We start from the raw sequence: 21,832 nt of genomic DNA on the forward strand, positions 1-21,832 counted from the left end.
GTGGCAAGTTTGGAGTTGATCTCCCTGGTGCATCGAACACTGTCCGGTGACACACCGGACAGTCCGGTGCGCCAGACCAGGGCAGCCTTCGGTTGTCTTTTACTCTTTTTATTTGAACCCTTTATTGGACTTTTTATTGGTTTGTGTTGAACCTTTGGCATCTGTAGAACTTATGGTCTAAAGCAAACTAGTTAGTCCAATTATTTGTGTTGGGCAATTCAACCACCAAAATCATTTAGGAAAAGGTGTGATCCTATTTTCCTTTCAATCTCCCCCTTTTTTGTGATTGATGCCAACACAAATCAAAGCAAATATATAAGTGCAGGATTGAACTGGTTTGCAAAAGGTAAGTGCAAAGGTTACTTGGAATTTAAACCAATATACATTTCATAAGATATGCATGGATGCTTTCTTCTAATTTAACATTTTGGACCACGCTTGCACCACTTGTTTTGTTTTTGCAAATGTTTTGGAAATTCTTTTCAAAGTCTTTTTGCAAATAGTCAAAGGTATATGAATAAGATTTTGAGAAGCATTTTCAAGATTTGAAATTTTCTCCCCCTGTTTCAAATGCTTTTCCTTTGACTAAACAAAACTCCCCCTCAATGAAATTCTCCTCTTAGTGTTCAAGAGGGTTTTAGATATTAATTTTGAAAGGGGTCATACAAATTTAAAATTATATAAAAAATAAGATATCAATTGAAAAACTTCTTTAATACAGATTGAAAGACTACAAATTTTTGAAATTGGTGGTGGTGCGGTCCTTTTGCTTTGGGCTAATACTTTCTCCCCCTTTGGCATGAATCGCCAAAAACGGATACTTATGAGTGAAATATAAGCCCTTATTAAACTTTCTCCCCCTTTGGCAAATAATGTATGAGTGAAGATTATAATAAATTGGAGAGTGATGCGGAGTGACGGTGAAGGATGAATAATTCGATGGAGTGGAGTGGAAGCCTTGTCTTCACCGAAGACTCCATTTCCCTTTCAATTTATGACTTAGCATGTAATACACTTGAAAACCACATTAGTCATAGCACATGAAAGAGAGATGATCAAATATATATAAATGAGCTATATGTGCAAGGAATCAATCAAAGTTCCTAGAATCAAGAATGTTTAGCTCATGCCTAAGTTTGGTAAAAGTTTTCTCATCTAGTGGTTTGGTAAAGATATCGGCTAATTGTTCTTTGGTGCTAACATATGCAATCTCGATATCCTCCCTTTGTTGGTGATCCCTCAAAAAGTGATACCGAATGACTATATGCTTAGTGCGGCTGTGCTCAATGGGATTATCCGCCATGCGGATTGCACTCTCATTGTCACACCCGGGTTTCGGGGCACCAAGACCCGGGCGCGAACATAATCACCAGGTGTGCTGGGACCAAGTCTCACACATATGATGAATCATGGCACAGGATCGAATGTCCCATCTTTACTATTTAACAGGAGTTCTATACAAAATAAATAAGTAATTACATTATAAGGAGACAACGGTCCAACAACCCAAAGTTGACTGGGAGACGACGGCCTAGACCTCTCACGAACACATCGCAGCATCCTCCAAGCGCCTCATCCTGCGGTACCTGTTCTTGACCTGTGGGGGTGTGAGACAGCAAGAGTGAGCTCACATACGTTCATCGCTCAACAAGTTGTGGGGAATAATGTGTATGAACTCGCCAAAGGTGGGAGCTCATGTGAAGTGTAAGGCTTACCAAAGAGGATGGCTGAAGCTGAGCATTGCTTTTAAAGTTGGTCAAAATTTTATTAGCCATTACTAAGTATAAGTAAATACCAACACAATTAAATAGTAGAACAGAAGTAACAACATCACCTGCGATGCAATGCATATGACAAATTGAATTTAGTTCCATAAATTAATCATGTGAGGGTCCGAGCTGCTCATGACCGTGAGCACGGCTAGTATACCAGTTTTACACTCTGCAGAGGTTGCGCATCTTTACCCACAAGTCATGTTACCCATCTGCCAAGGGATCGCGACTTCCCATACACCTCTACCGAGGAGGCGAGGCAGGGTAACACTACGAGGCCTTTACAAAGTTCCACTAGCTTCAGAAAACCCGCTACAGTTTATAGGAAGCTCCAATGCAGGAATCCCTTGCAGGACCTCCATCGCAGCAAAAATCCTCCCGAGGGCCTCCCTACACTGACCACTCCCCTACTGCCCTTGCCCCTTTCGGGTAAGGTAGTCTTCCACTAGCTTTCCTAATTAATCGGCCAAGGGCGTCCCATTAAACCCTTGTGGTAGCACTGTTTTCCCGGGTGGTCGCTCCATGTTCCAATTAACATAATGATCTTATCATGAACGATAAATAACAACGGATAACAAAAGTATAATCATGAGTAATGTATCTTCATACCCAAAACCACATAAAGCACTAGCAAGTACTACCCAAAAAGTTCAGTGGTAACAAGGTATAAAGATAATCAAACTAGGGTAACCTATTGGGTCCCATCAAAATTAACCTATGCAGATCATTATGATTAATCAGAACATGGCTGGGTAAAAAGAAGTGATCAAGGGCACAACTTGCCTGGGACTTGAGATTCCAGGTACCAACTTGCTTTTCAGATGACTCGTGTCCTCACTGCTAAACGTAGCTGAGAGCACCTAGAGGGGGGGGGTGAATAGGTGATCCTGTAAAAACTTCAAACTTAAGCCACAAAAACTTGTTAAGTGTTAGCATGATTATTGCCAAGTGGCTAAGGTGAAGTCTCAACAGTCTCAACAAAACACAGTACCACAAGAGAATCAAGCACAGAGTGACACAGTGATTTTATCCCGTGGTTCGGCCAAGACCAACGCTTGCCTACTCCACGTTGTGGCGTCCCAACGGACGAGGGTTGCAATCAACCCCTCTCAAGCGGTCCAAAGACCCACTTGAATACCACGGTGTTTTGTTTTCCTTTCACTATCCCGTTTGCAAGGAATCTCCACAAATTGGAGTCTCTTGCCCTTACAAGTATATGATCACAAATGAAACACAGAGTAAGGGAGGAAAGCAACACACACAAATCCACAGCAAAAGCGCACACACACGGCCAAGAATCGAGCTCACAAGACTATCTCAGAGTTCTCACTTAGAACAGAGCTCGAATCACTTAGAAACACAAACGAATGCGCAGAGACTTAGTGTGGATGATCAAGAATGCTCAAAGGTTGCTTGTGTATCTCCTCCATGCGCCTAGGGGCTCCTTTTATAGCCCCAAGGCAGCTAGGAGCCGTTGAGAGCAAATCCGGAAGGCCATCTTTGCCTTCTGTCGTCGGGGGCACCGGACAGTCCGGTGCACACCGGACACTGTCCGGTGCCCGATTTGTTTCCTTAAACGGCGAAGACGACCGTTGCAGACCGTTGGCAGATCTGGCTCTGTTGGCGCACCGGACATGTCCGGTGCACACCGGACAGTCCGGTGCCGTCTTCCGACCGTTGGCTCGGCCACGTGTCCCGCGCGGATTGCGCGGCCGACCGTTGGCCCTGGCCGACCGTTGGCTCACCGGACAGTCCGGTGCACACCGGACAGTCCGGTGAATTTTAGCCGTACGCCGCCGGCCAATTTCCCGAGAGCGGCCAGTTCGAGTCGCGCCAGCCTGGCACACCGGACACTGTCCGGTGCACACCGGACAGTCCGGTGCTCCAGACCGAGCTGGGTCTTGGCAGCACACAGCCAAGTCCCTTCTCCTTTTCTCTATTCTTCTTCTTTCTGTTTCTAACACTTAGACAGATATATTAGTACTTAAAACCAATGTACTAAGGCTTAGAAACATACCTTTACTTCATGATTTTCACCTTGTTCATCCATGTACATAAATTCCCAATTAAGCACATGTGTTGGCACTCAATCACCAAAATACATAGAAATGGCCCAAGGGCACATTTCCCTTTCAATCTCCCCCTTTTTGGTGATTTATGCCAATACAACATAAAGCAACTAGAACAAGTGCAAACTCACTTCAAATAAAATAAATTTAAGTTTTATTCAATTTTGGCATATATGGATCATCCTTTGCCACCACTTGGTTTGTTTTTGCAAATCAAACTCAAATCTCTATCTCTAAGTCAAACACACATGTTGAAGTATAAAGAGAGTCATTCCAAAAGAGATTGATCAAAGATTTCAAAAACTCCCCCTTTTTCCCATAATCAACACTTCTCCCCACAAGAAGCCAACTTTTGAAAATAGAGACAATAAAAGCTTTTGACAAAACAAAAACTCTATTCTACTATTTTCAAAATCTCTCAAGTGGTAGCTGATCCATTTATCACTTTGGCCTTTATTTTCTCCCCCTTTGGCATCAAGCACCAAAACGGGATCAATCTTGGCCTTTTAACCCCATTGCCTCACCAAAGTCTTCAATTAAGAGCAAATGGCAATAAGATTTCATGAGATGAACTTGGAATTAGTTACCCTCTCATCGGAGTGCAGTGGAAGTCTTTCATGGTCCAAGTCCACCTTTTCCCTTTCAATCCTCCTTCGAGACTAAATCAAGCAAACTCAAGCAAATGGTTAGTCTCAAAGGGTCAAGTTGTAACATATCTCCCCCTAAACATGTGCATCACTTTGCAACGGACTTGTGAGGTCCAGGGAGTGTTGGTACAACTTGAGCACCACAATAAGCAACAAAATGCAGAATGAACCTGATCAAATGCATAAACACATGTATGCTACAATTCAATCCAAGTTCCGCGAATCTAAGACATTTAGCTCACTACGCAGCCTGCAAAAGGTCTTCTCATCTAGAGGCTTGGTAAAGATATCGGCTAGCTGGTTCTCGGTGCTAACATGAAACACTTCGATATCTCCCTTTTGCTGGTGGTCTCTCAAAAAGTGATGCCGGATGTCTATGTGCTTTGTGCGGCTGTGCTCAACAGGATTCTCCGCCATGCGGATAGCACTCTCATTGTCACATAGGAGTGGGACTTTGCTCAGATTGTAGCCAAAGTCCCGGAGGGTTTGCCTCATCCAAAGTAGTTGCGCGCAACACTGTCCTGCGGCAACATACTCGGCCTCAGCGGTGGATAGGGCAATGGATGTTTGTTTCTTAGAGTTCCATGACACCAGGGACCTTCCTAAGAATTGGCACGTCCCCGATGTACTCTTCCTATCGACCTTACATCCAGCATAGTCGGAGTCTGAGTATCCAACTAAGTCAAAGGTAGACCCCTTTGGATACCAGAGCCCGAAGCAAGGCGTAGCAACCAAATATCTAAGAATTCGCTTCACCGCCACTAAGTGACACTCCTTAGGATCGGATTGAAATCTAGCACACATGCATACGCTAAGCATAATATCCGGTCTACTAGCACATAAGTAAAGCAAAGAACCTATCATTGACCGGTATGCTTTTTGATCAACGGACTTACCTCCTTTGTTGAGGTCGGTGTGTCCGTCGGTCCCCATCGGAGTCTTTGCGGGCTTGGCGTCCTTCATCCCAAACCGCTTTAGCAGATCTTGCGTGTACTTCGTTTGGGAGATGAAGGTGCCGTCCTTGAGTTGCTTCACTTGGAACCCAAGGAAGTAGTTCAACTCGCCCATCATCGACATCTCGAATTTCTGCGTCATCACCCTGCTAAACTCTTCACAAGACTTTTGGTTAGTAGAACCAAATATTATGTCATCGACATAAATTTGGCACACAAACAAATCACCATTACAAGTCTTAGTAAAAAGAGTTGGATCGGCTTTCCCAACCTTGAAAGCATTAGCAATTAAGAAATCTCTAAGGCATTCATACCATGCTCTTGGGGCTTGCTTAAGTCCATAGAGCGCCTTAGAGAGCTTACACACATGGTCGGGGTACCGTTCATCCTCGAAGCCAGGGGGTTGCTCCACGTACACCTCCTCCTTGATTGGCCCGTTGAGGAAGGCGCTCTTCACATCCATTTGAAACAACCTGAAAGAATGGTGAGCGGCATATGCTAGCAAGATACGAATTGATTCTAGCCTAGCCACAGGAGCAAAAGTCTCCTCGAAATCCAAACCTGCGACTTGGGCATAACCTTTTGCCACAAGTCGAGCCTTGTTCCTCGTCACCACCCCGTGCTCGTCCTGTTTGTTGCGGAACACCCACTTGGTTCCCACAACATTTTGCTTCGGACGAGGCACCAGTGTCCAAACTTCATTGCGCTTGAAGTTGTTTAACTCCTCTTGCATGGCCAACACCCAGTCCGGATCTAGCAAGGCCTCTTCTACCCTGAAAGGCTCAATAGAAGAGACAAAGGAGTAATGCTCACAAAAATTAACTAATCGAGATCGAGTAGTTACTCCCTTGCTGATGTCACCAAGAATTTGGTCGACGGGATGATCCCTTTGAATCATCGCTCGAACTTGAGTTGGAGGTGCCGGTTGCGCTTCTTCCTCTATCACTTGATCATCTTGTGCTCCCCCTTGATCACACGCCTCCTTATGATGAACCTGTTCATCGTCTTGAGTCGGGGGATGCACCATAATTGAGGAAGAGGGTTGATCTTGCTCATCTTGTTCCTGTGGCCGCACTTCTCCAATCGCCATGGTCCGTATAGCGGCCGTCGGAACATCTTCTTCATCTACATCATCACAATCAACAGCTTGCTCTCTTGGAGAGCCATTAGTCTCATCAAATACAACGTCGCTAGAGACTTCAACCAAACCCGATGATTTGTTGAAGACTCTATACGCCTTTGTATTTGAGTCATAACCTAACAAAAACCCTTCTACAGCTTTGGGAGCAAACTTAGAATTTCTACCTTTCTTCACTAGAATGTAGCACTTGCTCCCAAATACACGAAAGTAAGATACATTGGGTTTGTTACCGGTTAGAAGCTCATACGACGTCTTCTTGAGGAGGCGATGAAGGTAGACCCTGTTGATGGCGTGGCAAGCAGTGTTCACGGCTTCCGTCCAAAAGCACTCGGGGGTCTTGAACTCTCCTAGCATCGTCCTCGCCATGTCAATGAGCGTCCTGTTCTTCCTCTCTACCACACCATTTTGCTGTGGTGTGTAGGGAGCGGAGAACTCGTGCTTGATCCCTTCCTCTTCAAGGAACTCCTCCACTTGAGAGTTCTTGAACTCGGACCCGTTGTCGCTCCTTATCTTTTTCACTTTGAGCTCAAACTCATTTTGAGCTCTCCTGAGGAAGCGCTTGAGGGTCCCTTGGGTTTCAGACTTATCCTGCAAAAAGAACACCCAAGTGAAGCGGGAAAAATCATCAACAATAACTAAACCATACTTACTTCCCCCTATGCTTAGATAGGCGACGGGTCCGAAGAGGTCCATATGCAGCAGCTCCAGGGGTCTTGAAGTGGTCATCACATTCTTGCTGTGATGTGCTCCTCCCACCTGTTTCCCTGCTTGACAAGCTGCACAAGGTCTATCTTTTTCGAATTGAACGTTAGTCAAACCTATCACGTGTTCTCCCTTTAGAAGCTTGTGAAGGTTCTTCATCCCCACATGTGCTAAGCGGCGATGCCACAGCCAGCCCATGCTAGTCTTAGCCATTAAGCATGCATCTAGACCGGCCTCTTCTTTTGCAAAATCAACTAGATAAAGTTTGCCGTCTAATACACCCTTAAAAGCTAGTGAACCATCACTCCTTCTAAAGACAGACACATCTACGTTTGTAAATAGACAGTTATACCCCATATGACATAATTGACTAACAGATAGCAAATTATATCCAAGACTCTCTACTAAAAATACATTAGAGATAGAATGCTCATTAGAAATCGCAATTTTACCTAACCCTTTTACCTTGCCTTGATTCCCATCACCGAATACAATTGAATCTTGGGAATCTTTATTCTTGACGTAGGAGGTGAACATCTTCTTCTCCCCCGTCATATGGTTTGTGCATCCGCTGTCGATAATCCAGCTTGAACCCCCGGATGCATAAACCTGCAAGGCAAATTTAGGCTTGGGACTTAGGTACCCAACTCTTGTTGGGTCCTACAAGGTTAGCACAAATGTCCTTAGGGACCCAAATGCAAGTCCTGTCTCCCTTGCATTTTGCCCCTAACTTCCTAGCAACTATTTTCCTATCCTTTCTACAAATAGCAAAGGAAGTGTTTAAAGCACAATAAATTATAGAAGGTTCATTCACTACTTTCCTAGGAGCATGAATAACATTCTTTCTAGGCACATGAGCAATATTTCTCCTAGGCATATCCCTATCATGCTTATAAGAAGAACTAGAGGCAAACATGGTATGAGAATCATAAACATGTGAATCAAAATCATTATAAGCATTTCTAGCATTTCTCCTATCATAATACATAAAAGCATGGTTCTTTTTAGCATTACTAGCCATAGGGGCCTTCCCTTTCTCCTTGACGAAGATGGGAGCCTTATGGCTTGTTAAGTTCTTGGCCTCTCTCTTGAAGCCAAGACCATCCTTAATTGAGGGGTGTCTACCAACCGTATAGGCATCCCTTGCAAATTTTATTTTATCAACTTCATTTTTGCTAGTCTTAAGTTGGGCATTAAGACTAGCCACTTCCTTATTTAATTTGGAAATTAAAACTAGATGTTCACTACAGGCATCAACATCGAAATCCTTACACCTAGTGCAAATCTTAACATGTTCTACACAAGAATTAGATTTATTTGCTACTTCTAACTTAGCATTTAAATCATTGTTAACACCTTGTAAAGTAGAAATGGTTTCATGACAAGTAGATAGTTCATAAGAAAGCATTTCATTTCTTTTTACTTCTAAAGCATATGATTTTTGTGCCTCTACAAATTTATCATGTTCATCATACAATAAATCCTCCTGCTTTTCTAAAAGCCTATCCTTTTCATTCAATGCATCAATCAATTCATTGATTTTATCTATCTTAGATCTATCTAAGCCCTTGAACAAGCATGAATAATCTATGTCATCATCACTAGACTCACTATCACTAGAAGAAGCATAAGTGGAGTCTTGAGTACTCACCTTCTTCTCCCTTGCCATAAGACATGTGAGACGCTCGTTGGGGAAGAGAGCCGATTTGTTGAAGGCAGTGGCGGCGAGTCCTTCGTTGTCGGAGTCGGAGGAGGAGCAATCCGAGTCCCACTCCTTTCCTAGATGCGCCTCGCCCTTTGCCTTCTTGTATTGCTTCTTCTTTTCTCTTTTGTTCCCCTTTTCCTGGTTACTTTCATTATCGGGACAGTTAGCGATAAAATGACCAAGCTTACCGCATTTGAAGCATGAGCGCTTCCCCTTGGTCTTGGTCTTGCTTGGCTGCCCCTTGCGACCATTTAGCGCCGTCTTGAATCTCTTGATGATGAGAGCCATCTCTTCATCGTTGAGTCCGGCCGCCTCAATTTGTGCCACCTTGCTAGGTAGCGCCTCCTTGCTTCGTGTTGCCTTGAGAGCGAGAGGTTGCGGCTCGTTGATCGGACCATTCAAGGCGTCGTCCACATATCTCGCCTCCTTGATCATCATTCGCCCGCTAACAAATTTCCCAAGAACTTCTTCGGGCGACATCTTGGTGTACCTGGGATTTTCACGTATATTGTTCACCAAGTGAGGATCAAGAACGGTAAATGACCTTAGCATTAGGCGGACGACGTCGTGGTCCGTCCATCGCGTGCTCCCGTAGCTTCTTATCTTGTTGATAAGGGTCTTGAGCCGATTGTATGTTTGCGTTGGCTCCTCGCCCCTTATCATTGCGAACCGTCCAAGCTCGCCCTCCACCAACTCCATCTTGGTGAGTAAGGTGACGTCGTTCCCCTCATGAGAAATCTTGAGGGTGTCCCAGATTTGCTTGGCGTTATCCAAGCCGCTCACCTTATGGTATTCATTCCTGCACAAGGAAGCTAGAAGAACAGTAGTAGCTTGTGCATTCTTATGAATTTGTTCATTAATGAACATGGGACTATCCGAACTATCAAAATGCATTCCACTCTCTACAATCTCCCATATACTAGGATGGAGAGAGAATAGGTGACTACGCATTTTGTGGCTCCAAAATCCGTAGTCCTCTCCATCAAAGTGTGGGGGCTTGCCGAGTGGAATGGAAAGCAATTGTGAATTTGAACTATGCGGAATACGAGAGTAGTCAAAAGAAAAGTTAGAATTAACCGGTTTCCTTTGTTTGTCGTAGTCGTCGTCCTTTTGGGAAGAAGAGGACTCATCGCTGTCGTAGTAGACGATCTCCTTGATGCGTCTTGTCTTCTTCTTCTTCCCATCTCTTCGCTTGTGGCCCGAGCCCGAGTCATTGGACTTGTCATCCCTTGGCTCGTTGACGAAGGACTCCTTCTCCTTGTCGTTGATCACAATTCCCTTCCCCTTAGGATCCATCTCTTCGGGCGGTTAGTCCCTTTCTTGAAGAGAACGGCTCTGATACCAATTGAGAGCACCTAGAGGGGGGGGTGAATAGGTGATCCTGTAAAAACTTCAAACTTAAGCCACAAAAACTTGTTAAGTGTTAGCACGATTATTGCCAAGTGGCTAAGGTGAAGTCTCAACAGTCTCAACAAAACACAGTACCACAAGAGAATCAAGCACAGAGTGACACAGTGATTTTATCCCGTGGTTCGGCCAAGACCAACGCTTGCCTACTCCACGTTGTGGCGTCCCAACGGACGAGGGTTGCAATCAACCCCTCTCAAGCGGTCCAAAGACCCACTTGAATACCACGGTGTTTTGTTTTCCTTTCACTATCCCGTTTGCAAGGAATCTCCACAAATTGGAGTCTCTTGCCCTTACAAGTATATGATCACAAATGAAACACAGAGTAAGGGAGGAAAGCAACACACACAAATCCACAGCAAAAGCGCACACACACGGCCAAGAATCGAGCTCACAAGACTATCTCAGAGTTCTCACTTAGAACAGAGCTCGAATCACTTAGAAACACAAACGAATGCGCAGAGACTTAGTGTGGATGATCAAGAATGCTCAAAGGTTGCTTGTGTATCTCCTCCATGCGCCTAGGGGCTCCTTTTATAGCCCCAAGGCAGCTAGGAGCCGTTGAGAGCAAATCCGGAAGGCCATCTTTGCCTTCTGTCGTCGGGGGCACCGGACAGTCCGGTGCACACCGGACACTGTCCGGTGCCCGATTTGTTTCCTTAAACGGCGAAGACGACCGTTGCAGACCGTTGGCAGATCTGGCTCTGTTGGCGCACCGGACATGTCCGGTGCACACCGGACAGTCCGGTGCCGTCTTCCGACCGTTGGCTCGGCCACGTGTCCCGCGCGGATTGCGCGGCCGACCGTTGGCCCTGGCCGACCGTTGGCTCACCGGACAGTCCGGTGCACACCGGACAGTCCGGTGAATTTTAGCCGTACGCCGCCGGCCAATTTCCCGAGAGCGGCCAGTTCGAGTCGCGCCAGCCTGGCACACCGGACACTGTCCGGTGCACACCGGACAGTCCGGTGCTCCAGACCGAGCTGGGTCTTGGCAGCACACAGCCAAGTCCCTTCTCCTTTTCTCTATTCTTCTTCTTTCTGTTTCTAACACTTAGACAGATATATTAGTACTTAAAACCAATGTACTAAGGCTTAGAAACATACCTTTACTTCATGATTTTCACCTTGTTCATCCATGTACATAAATTCCCAATTAAGCACATGTGTTGGCACTCAATCACCAAAATACATAGAAATGGCCCAAGGGCACATTTCCCTTTCAGTAGCAATACAAACAAATAGTGTACAGGCAAAATTAACATCACACCAAACATATAAACAAAATACACAGTAATAATCATAAAATCATAGGAACAGGAATCATATTTTTTTGGAGTTATAGATTTTAAGATATGAATTTATAAAGGCTTTATGTGTTTAAAATATGATTAAATGAGATATTAATTTCCTTACTGTCTTCATGACCAAACAGAGACTCTAAGTGTTAGAGAATAAAATTACAAAAATTTTAGAAAGTACAATGGAGTAATTTGGAGTTCATATGCATTTTCTATGAATTTTATAAGTTCTAGCAATTCTTTTCATATTAAAAACCTATTTTCCAATTTATTTATTCAATTTTAGACTGTACTGGACTGGGCCTCAAATTCAGAGAAACCCAGGGGCTATTCCACAACTATCCCGAGACTCAGAGCGCTGTCGCTCTGGATGGCGGGTTTATTTCGGGTAAACGCGAGGTCTCTTACGCAAAGTTACAAGGCCGAAGGTGTACGGTGCGCTCGCAGTCGTCCGATCTTAAACGGAGCGCCCATATTAAAAGCACACTCGTTATGTACTGTATTTCTTTCCGATCGCCAGATGTTCTAATCTTAGCCGCTCCTGGTGGATCCAACGGCCACCAGCCCTTCTTCCACCAACCACACCGGACGACGGCGCAATCCCCAGGGCCACGGCGGAACTCGCCGGCGAGAAACCCAATCCACCGCCCAGGCGTGCAAAGACTCTAACCCTAGTGCCCTTCACGATGCTACAAGCTTGGTGAAGGTAAACAGGGTCTTACCAGAGACGGAGATGGCTCACGGACAGCTGCTCACGGCGAAGCGCGGATCCGAGATGGCGCGTCAGCTCCGACGAACGATTCAGACACAATCGCCCGCCATCCCGCCTGATAACCTGACGCGCAGATCGCCCGGATGGCGCCGAACTCCCGCGCAGCTGCCCCCAACCACCGACGGCGTGAATCCGGGTTTGGTCCGCGGCAGCGCTGAGGTCACGGCGAGCAATCCAGTCGCTAAATGAGGTTTTCCCGGCCCCAATCCGCCACTGACACGCTCCACGAGTCCAGGCGAATCACCCCGACCACGTATTGCCTCCGGCTCGGCGGTGCAAGCGCTTAGCCACGGCGGCGGTGGATTCGCACACGGCTACAGACGGCGAAATCGGTTCTCGGTGGCTAGAGTGGTGCGTTTTTGTGCCGGGAGGAGATAGGAGGACCCGCAGGGTGCCCAGGGGCTTTTATCCCCAGTTCAACGCGGACCCCAACGGAGTCCCGGATCCTACGGTCGGCGCGCGGCATGCACGGAGGTCGTCATTGCGCGAGGAAGACGGAGTCGCGTGCCGTTGAGCGACTGTCCCGTGGGCCCGCAATCGCAGAGAGCGCAAGCGCGCGGTGGAGAAAATTTGGGCCGCGCGGGTGCAATGGTTAAATGGGCCGAATGGGTGGTAGCCGGCCTGCTTCGCAATAGTTCTGTTTTCCTTTTTCATTTCTCATTCAAGTTAGCTCCAAATTCAAATTCAAATGTTTTGTGGCAAATTTTTATCCACAGATTGTGTTATGTCATGACAAGCCCTAGCCTGGGCATATATTTATATATATTATTTATATTTTTATTTCACATGATATTTGTTTGTTTCTCTTTCCTAAATTTTAGAATATCTTTGAGGTTTTGAATTCCATTTTGGACTTTTACTATATTCCTTATCACAAAATGCACACACAAAAACAATATCCAGCATGATGCATAATTTAGTTGTATATATATTCTTATTAATCATTTATTTTCAAATGAAGTGTTCACATGTGATGATAAATGGAAAAATCACATATAAAGGAAATGAAATTCTCCTTTTATTTCTTTTTCAAAAATGGGTATTACACTCATTATCACATAGGAGAGGAACTTTGGTTAATTTGTAACCATAGTCCCTAAGGGTTTGCCTCGTCCAAAGCAATTGCGCGAAACAATGGCCTGCGGCAATGTACTCGGCTTCGGTGGTAGAAAGAGCTACCGAATTTTGTTTCTTTGAAGCCCAAGACACCAGGGATCTTCCCAAGAACTGACAAGTCCCTAATGTGCTCTTTCTATCAATTTTACACCCTGCCCAATCAGCATCTGAATAACCTATTAAATCAAAAGTGGATCCCCTGGGGTACCAAAGGCCAAACTTAGGTGTATGAACTAAATATCTCAAGATTCGTTTTACAGCCCTAAGGTGAACTTTCTTAGGATCGGCTTGGAATCTTGCACACATGCATACGAAAAGCATAATATCCAGTCGAGATGCACATAAATAAAGTAGAGATCCTATCATCGACCGGTATACCTTTTGATCTACGGATTTACCTCCCGTATCGAGGTCGAGATGCCCATTAGTTCCCATGGGTGTTTTGATGGGCTTGGCATCCTTCATCCCAAACTTGGTGAGTATGTCTTGAATATACTTGGTTTGGCTAATGAAGGTGCCCTCTTGGAGTTGCTTGACTTGAAATCCTAGAAAATACTTCAACTCCCCCATCATTGACATCTCGAATTTTTGAACCATTATCATACTAAACTCTTCACAAGTAGATTTGTTAGTAGACCCAAATATGATATCATCAACCTAAATTTGGCATACAAACAAATCATTTGCAATTGTTTTAGTAAAGAGAGTAGGATCGTCTTTTTCGACTTTTAAGCCATTGGCGATAAGAAAATCTCTTAGGCATTCATACCATGCTCTTGGGGCTTGCTTGAGCCCATAAAGCGCCTTAGAGAGTTTATAGACATGGTTAGGGTACTCACCATCTTCAAAGCCGGGAGGTTGCTCAACATAGACCTCCTCCTTAATTGGTCCATTAAGGAAGGCACTTTTCACGTCCATTTGATAAAGCTTAAAGCCATGGTAAGTAGCATAGGCAAGTAATATGCGAATTGACTCAAGTCTAGCTACGGGTGCATAGGTTTCACCGAAATCCAAACCTTCGACTTGTGAATATCCCTTGGCCACAAGTTGGGCTTTGTTCCTTGTCACCACACCATGCTCTTCTTGCTTGTTGCGGAAGACCCACTTGGTTCCTACAACATTTTGGTTAGGACATGGAACTAAATGCCATATCTCATTCCTCATGAAGTTGTTGAGTTCCTCTTGCATTGCCAACACCCAATCTGAATCCCTTAATGCGTCTTCTACCCTGTATGGCTCAATAGAAGACACAAAAGAGTAATGTTCACAAAAATGAGCAACACGAGATCGAGTGGTTACCCCCTTTTGAATATCGCCGAGGATAGTGTTCACGGGGTGATCTTGTTGTATTGCTTGGTGGACTCTTGGGTGAGACGGTCTTGGACCCTCATCATCTTCCTTGTCTTGATCATTTGTATCTCCCCCTTGATCATTGTCCTCCTCTTGAGGTGGCTCCTCTTGATCTTCATTTTCATCATCTTGAGCTTGATCCTCATCTTTGGTTGGTGGAGATGCTTGCATGGAGGAAGATGGTTGATCTTGTGCATGTGGAGGCTCTTCGGATTCCTTAGGACACACATCCACAATGGACATGTTCCTTAGCGCGACGCATGGAGCCTCTTCATCATCTAGCTCATCAAGATCAACTTGCTCTACTTGAGAGCCGTTAGTCTCATCAAACACAATGTCACAAGAAACTTCAACTAGTCCTGTGGACTTGTTAAAGACTCTATATGCTCTTGTGTTTGAATCATAACCAAGTAAAAAGCCTTCTACAGCCTTAGGAGCAAATTTAGATTTTCTACCTCTTTTAACAAGAATAAAGCATTTGCTACCAAAGACTCTAAAATATGAAACATTGGGCTTTTTACCGGTTAGGAGTTCATATGATGTCTTCTTGAGGATTCGGTGAAGGTAGAGACGGTTGATGGCGTAGCAAGCGGTGTTGATTGCTTCCGCCCAAAACCGGTCTGAAGTCTTGTATTCATCAAGCATGGTCCTCGCCATGTCAAGTAGAGTTCTATTCTTCCTCTCCACTACACCATTTTGTTCTGGCGTGTAGGGAGAAGAGAACTCATGCTTGATGCCCTCATCCTCAAGAAAGCCTTCTATTTGTGAGTTCTTGAACTCCATCCCGTTGTCGCTTCTAATATTTTTGATTCTCAATCCGAACTCATTTTGAGCCCGTCTCAAGAATCCCTTCAATGTCTCTTGGGTTTGTGATTTTTCCTGCAAAAAGAACACTCAAGTGAAGCGAGAATAATCATCCATAATAACTAAATAGTACTTACTCCCGCCGATGCTTATGTAAGCTATCGGGCCGAATAGGTCCATGTGGAGTAGCTCGAGTGGCATGTCAGTTGTCATGATGTTCTTGTGTGGATGATGAACACCAACTTGCTTCCCTGCTTGACATGCGCTACAAACCCTGTCTTTCTCAAAATGAACATTTGTTAGTCCCAAAATGTGCTCTCCCTTTAGAAGCTTGTTAAGATTCTTCATTCCAACGTGGGCTAGTCGGCGGTGCCATAGCCAACCCATGTTAGTCTTAGCAATTAAGCAAGTGTCGAGTTCAGCTCTATTAAAATCAACTAAGTATAGCTGGCCCTCTAACACTCCCTTAAATGCTACTGAATCATCACTTCTTCTAAAGACAGTAACACCTATATTCGTAAAAAGACAGTTGTAACCCATTTTGCATAATTGAGAGACAGAAAGCAAATTGTAATCTAAGGAATCTACAAGAAAAACATTGGAAATGGAATGGTCAGGTGATATAGCAATTTTACCAAGTCCTTTGATCAAACCTTGATTTCCATCCCCGAATGTGATAGCTCGTTGGGGATCATGGTTTTTCTCATAGGAGGAGAACATCCTTTTCTCTCCGGTCATGTGGTTTGTGCACTCGCTATCAATGATCCAACTTGAGCCCCTGGATGCATAAACCTACAAAACAAATTTAGGCCTTGTTCTTAGGTACCCAAACGATCTTGGGTCCTTTCACATTAGAAACAAGCACCTTGGGTACCCAAACACAAGTCTTTGAGCCCTTGTGTTTGGCCCCAACATATTTGGCAACTACTTTGCCTGATTTGTTAGTTAAAACATAAGAGACATCAAAAGTCTTAAATGAAATGTTAGGCTCATTTGATGCAATAGGAGTTTTCTTTTTAGGCAATTTAACAAGGGTTGATTGCCTAGAGCTAGATGCCTCACTCTTATACATAAATGCATGATGAGAGCCAGAGTGAGACTTCCTAGAATGAATTCTCCTAATTTTGTGCTCGGGATAACCAGCAGGGTATAAAATGTAACCCTCGTTATCCTGAGCCATGGGAGCTTTGCCCTTAACAAACTTAGACAATTTCTTAGGGGCACTAAGCTTGACATTGTCTCCCTGTTGGAAGCCAATGCCACCCTTAATGCCAGGGCGTCTCCCACTATAGAGCATGCTTCTTGCAAATTCAAAATTTTCATTTTCTAAGTCATGCTTATTGATTTTGGCACTAAGTTGAGCTATGTGATCATTTTGTTGTTTAATTAAACCTAGGTGATCATGAATAGCATCAACATTAATATCTCTACATCTAATGCAAATATTAACATGCTCAACGGTAGATGTAGAGGGTTTGCAAGTATTTACTTCAACAATCTTAGCATGTAAAATAGCATTCTCATCTCTAAGATTGGAAATAGAAACATTACAAACATTTAAACCTTTAGCCTTAGCAATTAATTTTCATTCTCAATTTTAAGGCTAGAGAGATATGTACTCAATTTGTCAATCTTAGCAATCAAATTAGCATTATCATTTCTAAGATTGACAAGAGAATCATCACTAACATTTAATTTCTCAACCTTAGCAATCAATTTATCATTTTCAAATCTAAGGTTGGAAATAGTGTCATGGCAAGTGCTTAGCTCACTAGTTAATTTTTCACATTTTTCTATCTCCCGAGCATAAGCATTTTTAACTTTAACATGCTTCTTATTTTCTTTAATAAGGAAGTCCTCTTGGCTATCCAAGAGTTTGTCCTTCTCATGAATAGCACTAATCAATTCATTCAATTTTTCTTTTTGTTGCATGTTTAAGTTGGCAAAAAGGGTGAGCAAATCATCCTCATCATCACTAGAGCTAGCCTCATCACTAGATGTTGCATATTTAGTGGAGGCTCTAGATTTTACCTTCTTTTTTTGCCGTCCTTTGCCATGAGGCACTTGTGGCCGACGTTGGGGAAGAGAAGACCGTTGTTTTTTGCGATGTTGGCGGCGTCCTCGTCGGAGGAGGAGTCGGTGAAGCTTTCGTCGGAGTCCCACTCCCGACAAACATGGGCATCGCCGCCCTTCTTCTTATAGTACTTCTTCTTTTCTTTCTTCTTTCCCCTCTTGTCGTTATCCCTGTCACTATCACTAGACAAAGGACATTTAGCGATAAAATGACCGGGCTTACCACATTTGTAGCAAACCTTCTTGGAGCGGGATTTGTAATCCTTCCCCCTCCTTTGCTTGAGGATTTGGCGGAAGCTCTTGATGATGAGCGCTATCTCCTCGTTGTCGAGCTTGGAGGTGTCGATGGGGAGTCTACTTGATGTAGACTCTTCTTTCTTCTCCTCCGTTGCCTTGAATGCGATGGGTTGCATCTCGGGTGTGGAGGAGGCGCCTTGCTCGATGATTTTCTTGGAGCCTTTGATCATCAATTCAAAGCTCACAAATTTTCCTGTAACCTCCTCGGGAGACATTAGCTTGTATCTAGGATCACCACGAATTAATTGAACTTGTGTAGGATTAAGAAATACAAGTGATTTTAGAATAACCTTGACCATTTCATGGTCATCCCATTTGGTGCTCCCGAGGTTGCGCACTTGGTTCACCAAGGTCTTGATTCGGTTGTACATGGCTTGTGGCTCCTCCCCTTGATGAAGCATGAAGCGACCGAGCTCTCCCTCGATCGTTTCCCTCTTGGTGATCTTGGTCACCTCGTCTCCTTCGTGTGCGGTCTTGAGTACGTCCCAAATTTCTTTGGCACTCTTCAACCCTTGCACCTTATTATACTCCTCTCAACTTAGAGAGACGAGGAGTATAGTAGTGGCTTGGGAGTTGAAGTGCCAGATTTGGGCTACCTCGTCTGAGTCATAGCCTTCATCCCCCACGGATGGTTCCTGTGCACCAAATTCAACAATGTCCCATATACTAGCGTGGAGTGAGGTTAGATGGTGCCTCATTTTGTCACTCCACATACAATAATCTTCACCATAAAAAACCGGTGGTTTGCCTAGTGGGACGGAAAGTAAAGGAGTGCGTTTGGAAATGCGAGGATAGCGTAAGGGGATCTTACTAAACTTCTTGCGCTCATGGCGCTTAGAAGTGACGGACGGCGTGTCGGATCCGGAGGTGGAAGGTGATGAAGAATTGGTCTCGTAGTAGACCACTTTTTTCATTTTCTTCTTCTTGTCGCCACTCCGGTGCGACTTGACGCGAGGAGGTGATTCCTCCCTCTTCTTGTTGTCGGACTCTCCCGATGGAGCTTTCTTGTGGCTTGTGGTGGGCTTCTCGCCGGTCACCATCTCCTTCTTGGCGTGAGCTCCCGACATAACTTCGAGTGGTTAGGCTCTAATGAAGTACTGGGCTCCGATACCTATTGAAAGTTGCCTAGAGGGGGGTGAGTAGGCAAATCTGAAATTTATAAACTTTAAGCACAACTATAAGCCGGGGTTAGCGTTAGAAATATAATCGAGTCCGAAAGAGAGGGCAAAAACAAATCACAAGCAAATAAGAGCGAATGACACATTGATTTGTTTTACCGAGGTTTGGTTCTTGCAAACCTACTCCCCGTTGAGGTGGTCACAAAGACCAGGTCTCTTTCAACCATTTCCCTCTCTCAAACGGTCACCTAGACCGAGTGAGCTTTTCTCTTCAATCAAACGGGACACTTAGTCCACTACAAGGACCACCACAACTTGGTGTCTCTTGCTTTGATTATAATTGAGTTGAGAACAAGAAAGGAGGAAGAAGAAAAGCGATCCAAGCGCAAGAGCTCAAAAGAACACGACAAAAAATCTCTCTTCTAGTCACTATTGCTTTGAGTGGAATTGGGACTTGGAGAGATTTTGATTCACTCTATTTATGTCTTGTATTGAATGCACTAGCTCTTGAATTGAGTGTGTTGGCTGAAAACTTGGATGCTTTGAAGTGTTGGTGGCTGTGGGTATTTATAGCCCCAACCACCAAATTGCCCGTTAGGGAAGGCTGCTGTCTAATGGCGCACCGGACAGTCCGGTGCGCCACCGGACACTGTCCAGTGCGCCAGCCATGTCACCCAACCATTATGGTTCGACCGTTGGAGCTTCTGACATATGGGCCACCAGACAGTCCGGTGGTGCACCGGACAGGTCCTGTTCACTGTCCGGTGCGCCATCTGCGCCTGCTCTGACTTCTGCACGCGCAGTCCGCACACTGTAGCGTTGTCAGCCGACCGTTGAACTCGACCGTTGCACTGGCGACCGTTGCTCCGCTTGGCACACCGGACAGTCCGATGAATTATAGCGAAGTGGCTTCCCAAATTCCCGAAGGTGGCAAGTTTGGAGTTGATCTCCCTGGTACACCGGACACTGTCCGGTGGTGCACCGGACAGTCCGGTGCGCCAGACCAGGGCACCTTCGGTTGTCTTTTGCTCTTTTTATTTGAACCCTTTCTTGGACTTTTTATTGGTTTGTGTTGAACCTTTGGCACCTGTAGAACTTATGATCTATAACAAACTAGTTAGTCCAATTATTTGTGTTGGGCAATTCAAACACCAAAATCATTTAGGAAAAGGTGTGAACCTATTTCCCTTTCACTCTCTATTTTATTTTCATTCAGTTACTAAATTACTGAACAGTTTGACTAAAACAGGCTAAACTGTTTTAGTCTCTATTCCCTTAAGAGATGACTAAAAGAGACTAAACCATATTAATTTTACCTTTTACCTTTTCTATTATTTAAGATACACTAATGATGGAATAATATTAAGGAGTATTTTGGTCCTCTTATGATCCATTTAATGATTTTAAATATATTTAGTCCCTAGAACTAAATAGGATAGTAACTAAATTTTATTCTTATAACACCAACTTTTTTGCAATTTGACCCTTTTTGGTTTTTTTGCACAATTATGCCCTTCACAGTTTCATTTCAAAAAATAGACCCTAGGCTCGGCACCATTATCATTGGCGCCTAGCTATACTGTGATGGCGCCAATATCAGTGGCGCCGGAGGAGGTGACGTGGCTAGTGAGGTGGCGGGGGTCGGCGCCATAGATCTTGGCGCGGACCCCCTGCCGCCGGCGCGGATTCCTGTCAGGGGGGTCGGCGTCATAGATCTTGGCGCCGATCCCCTTTATACCGACCGGGTCACCATCCTCCCGTTTTTTATCCCTGAGGACGTCGCCGCGAAGCTCTCCACCACGCTCGCCTCCCCACGCGCCCGCCGCCAAGTTTTCCTACCTACAGAATATGATATTTGATCTAGAGAGGGAAGTAAGCAACATAAATGACGAGGAAGAAAGAGACAACAACAATGGTGGTGCTTCATAGGTGCAAGTATGCTCAGATCCATATTGTTGCTACCCTTGTCACAACAAGAATGTTGGTCCTCCAACGTCTCCACCGCACCCATAGCAGACAACAACAATGAGAGGATACTATGGAGAAGGGTCCACATAATTTGGAATGTGGGAGCACTACTAGAGAACTCTTCTGTATCAATTGCTTTCAGCGTGTTGATTTTCTTTATCAATTGCTTTAAGTCGTCTTCAACAATTGCTTTTAATGTAGTTTTCATCAATTGCATATTTATGTCGTTTTCATCAATTTGAAGGTAGTTCATTACCAAATATCATTGTTCGACACTACATAATACCGAATAATAGGATCATTACTACATAACATCACATAAAACATCTAGACTACTGAGTGCAACGAGGCCATTTGCCCTTGCGAAATGCATCAGGGTTCTCCTCCATTGCTTCCTTTGCACGACGTGCACGCTCAAGCTTCTTCTCCTTCTCTTCCCTGCATTCAGCAACACGCTTCTTTTCCTGCTCGTCTTCACGTTGTTGCTCGGTAGCAAGCTCCTCTCGTCTTTTCTCCATCCTCTCTTTGTCCTCTGCATCCCACTTTTTAATATTATCCAACCACTTCTTGTCTTTCTCTGATATTTCTGTGTCAATCCACTGCTCAAAATCACATAGCGGTGGAGTCTACAAAACATGCA

This window comes from Zea mays, chromosome 2 (genome assembly GCF_902167145.1).
Source record: "Zea mays cultivar B73 chromosome 2, Zm-B73-REFERENCE-NAM-5.0, whole genome shotgun sequence".
Lineage (NCBI taxonomy): Eukaryota > Viridiplantae > Streptophyta > Magnoliopsida > Poales > Poaceae > Zea > Zea mays.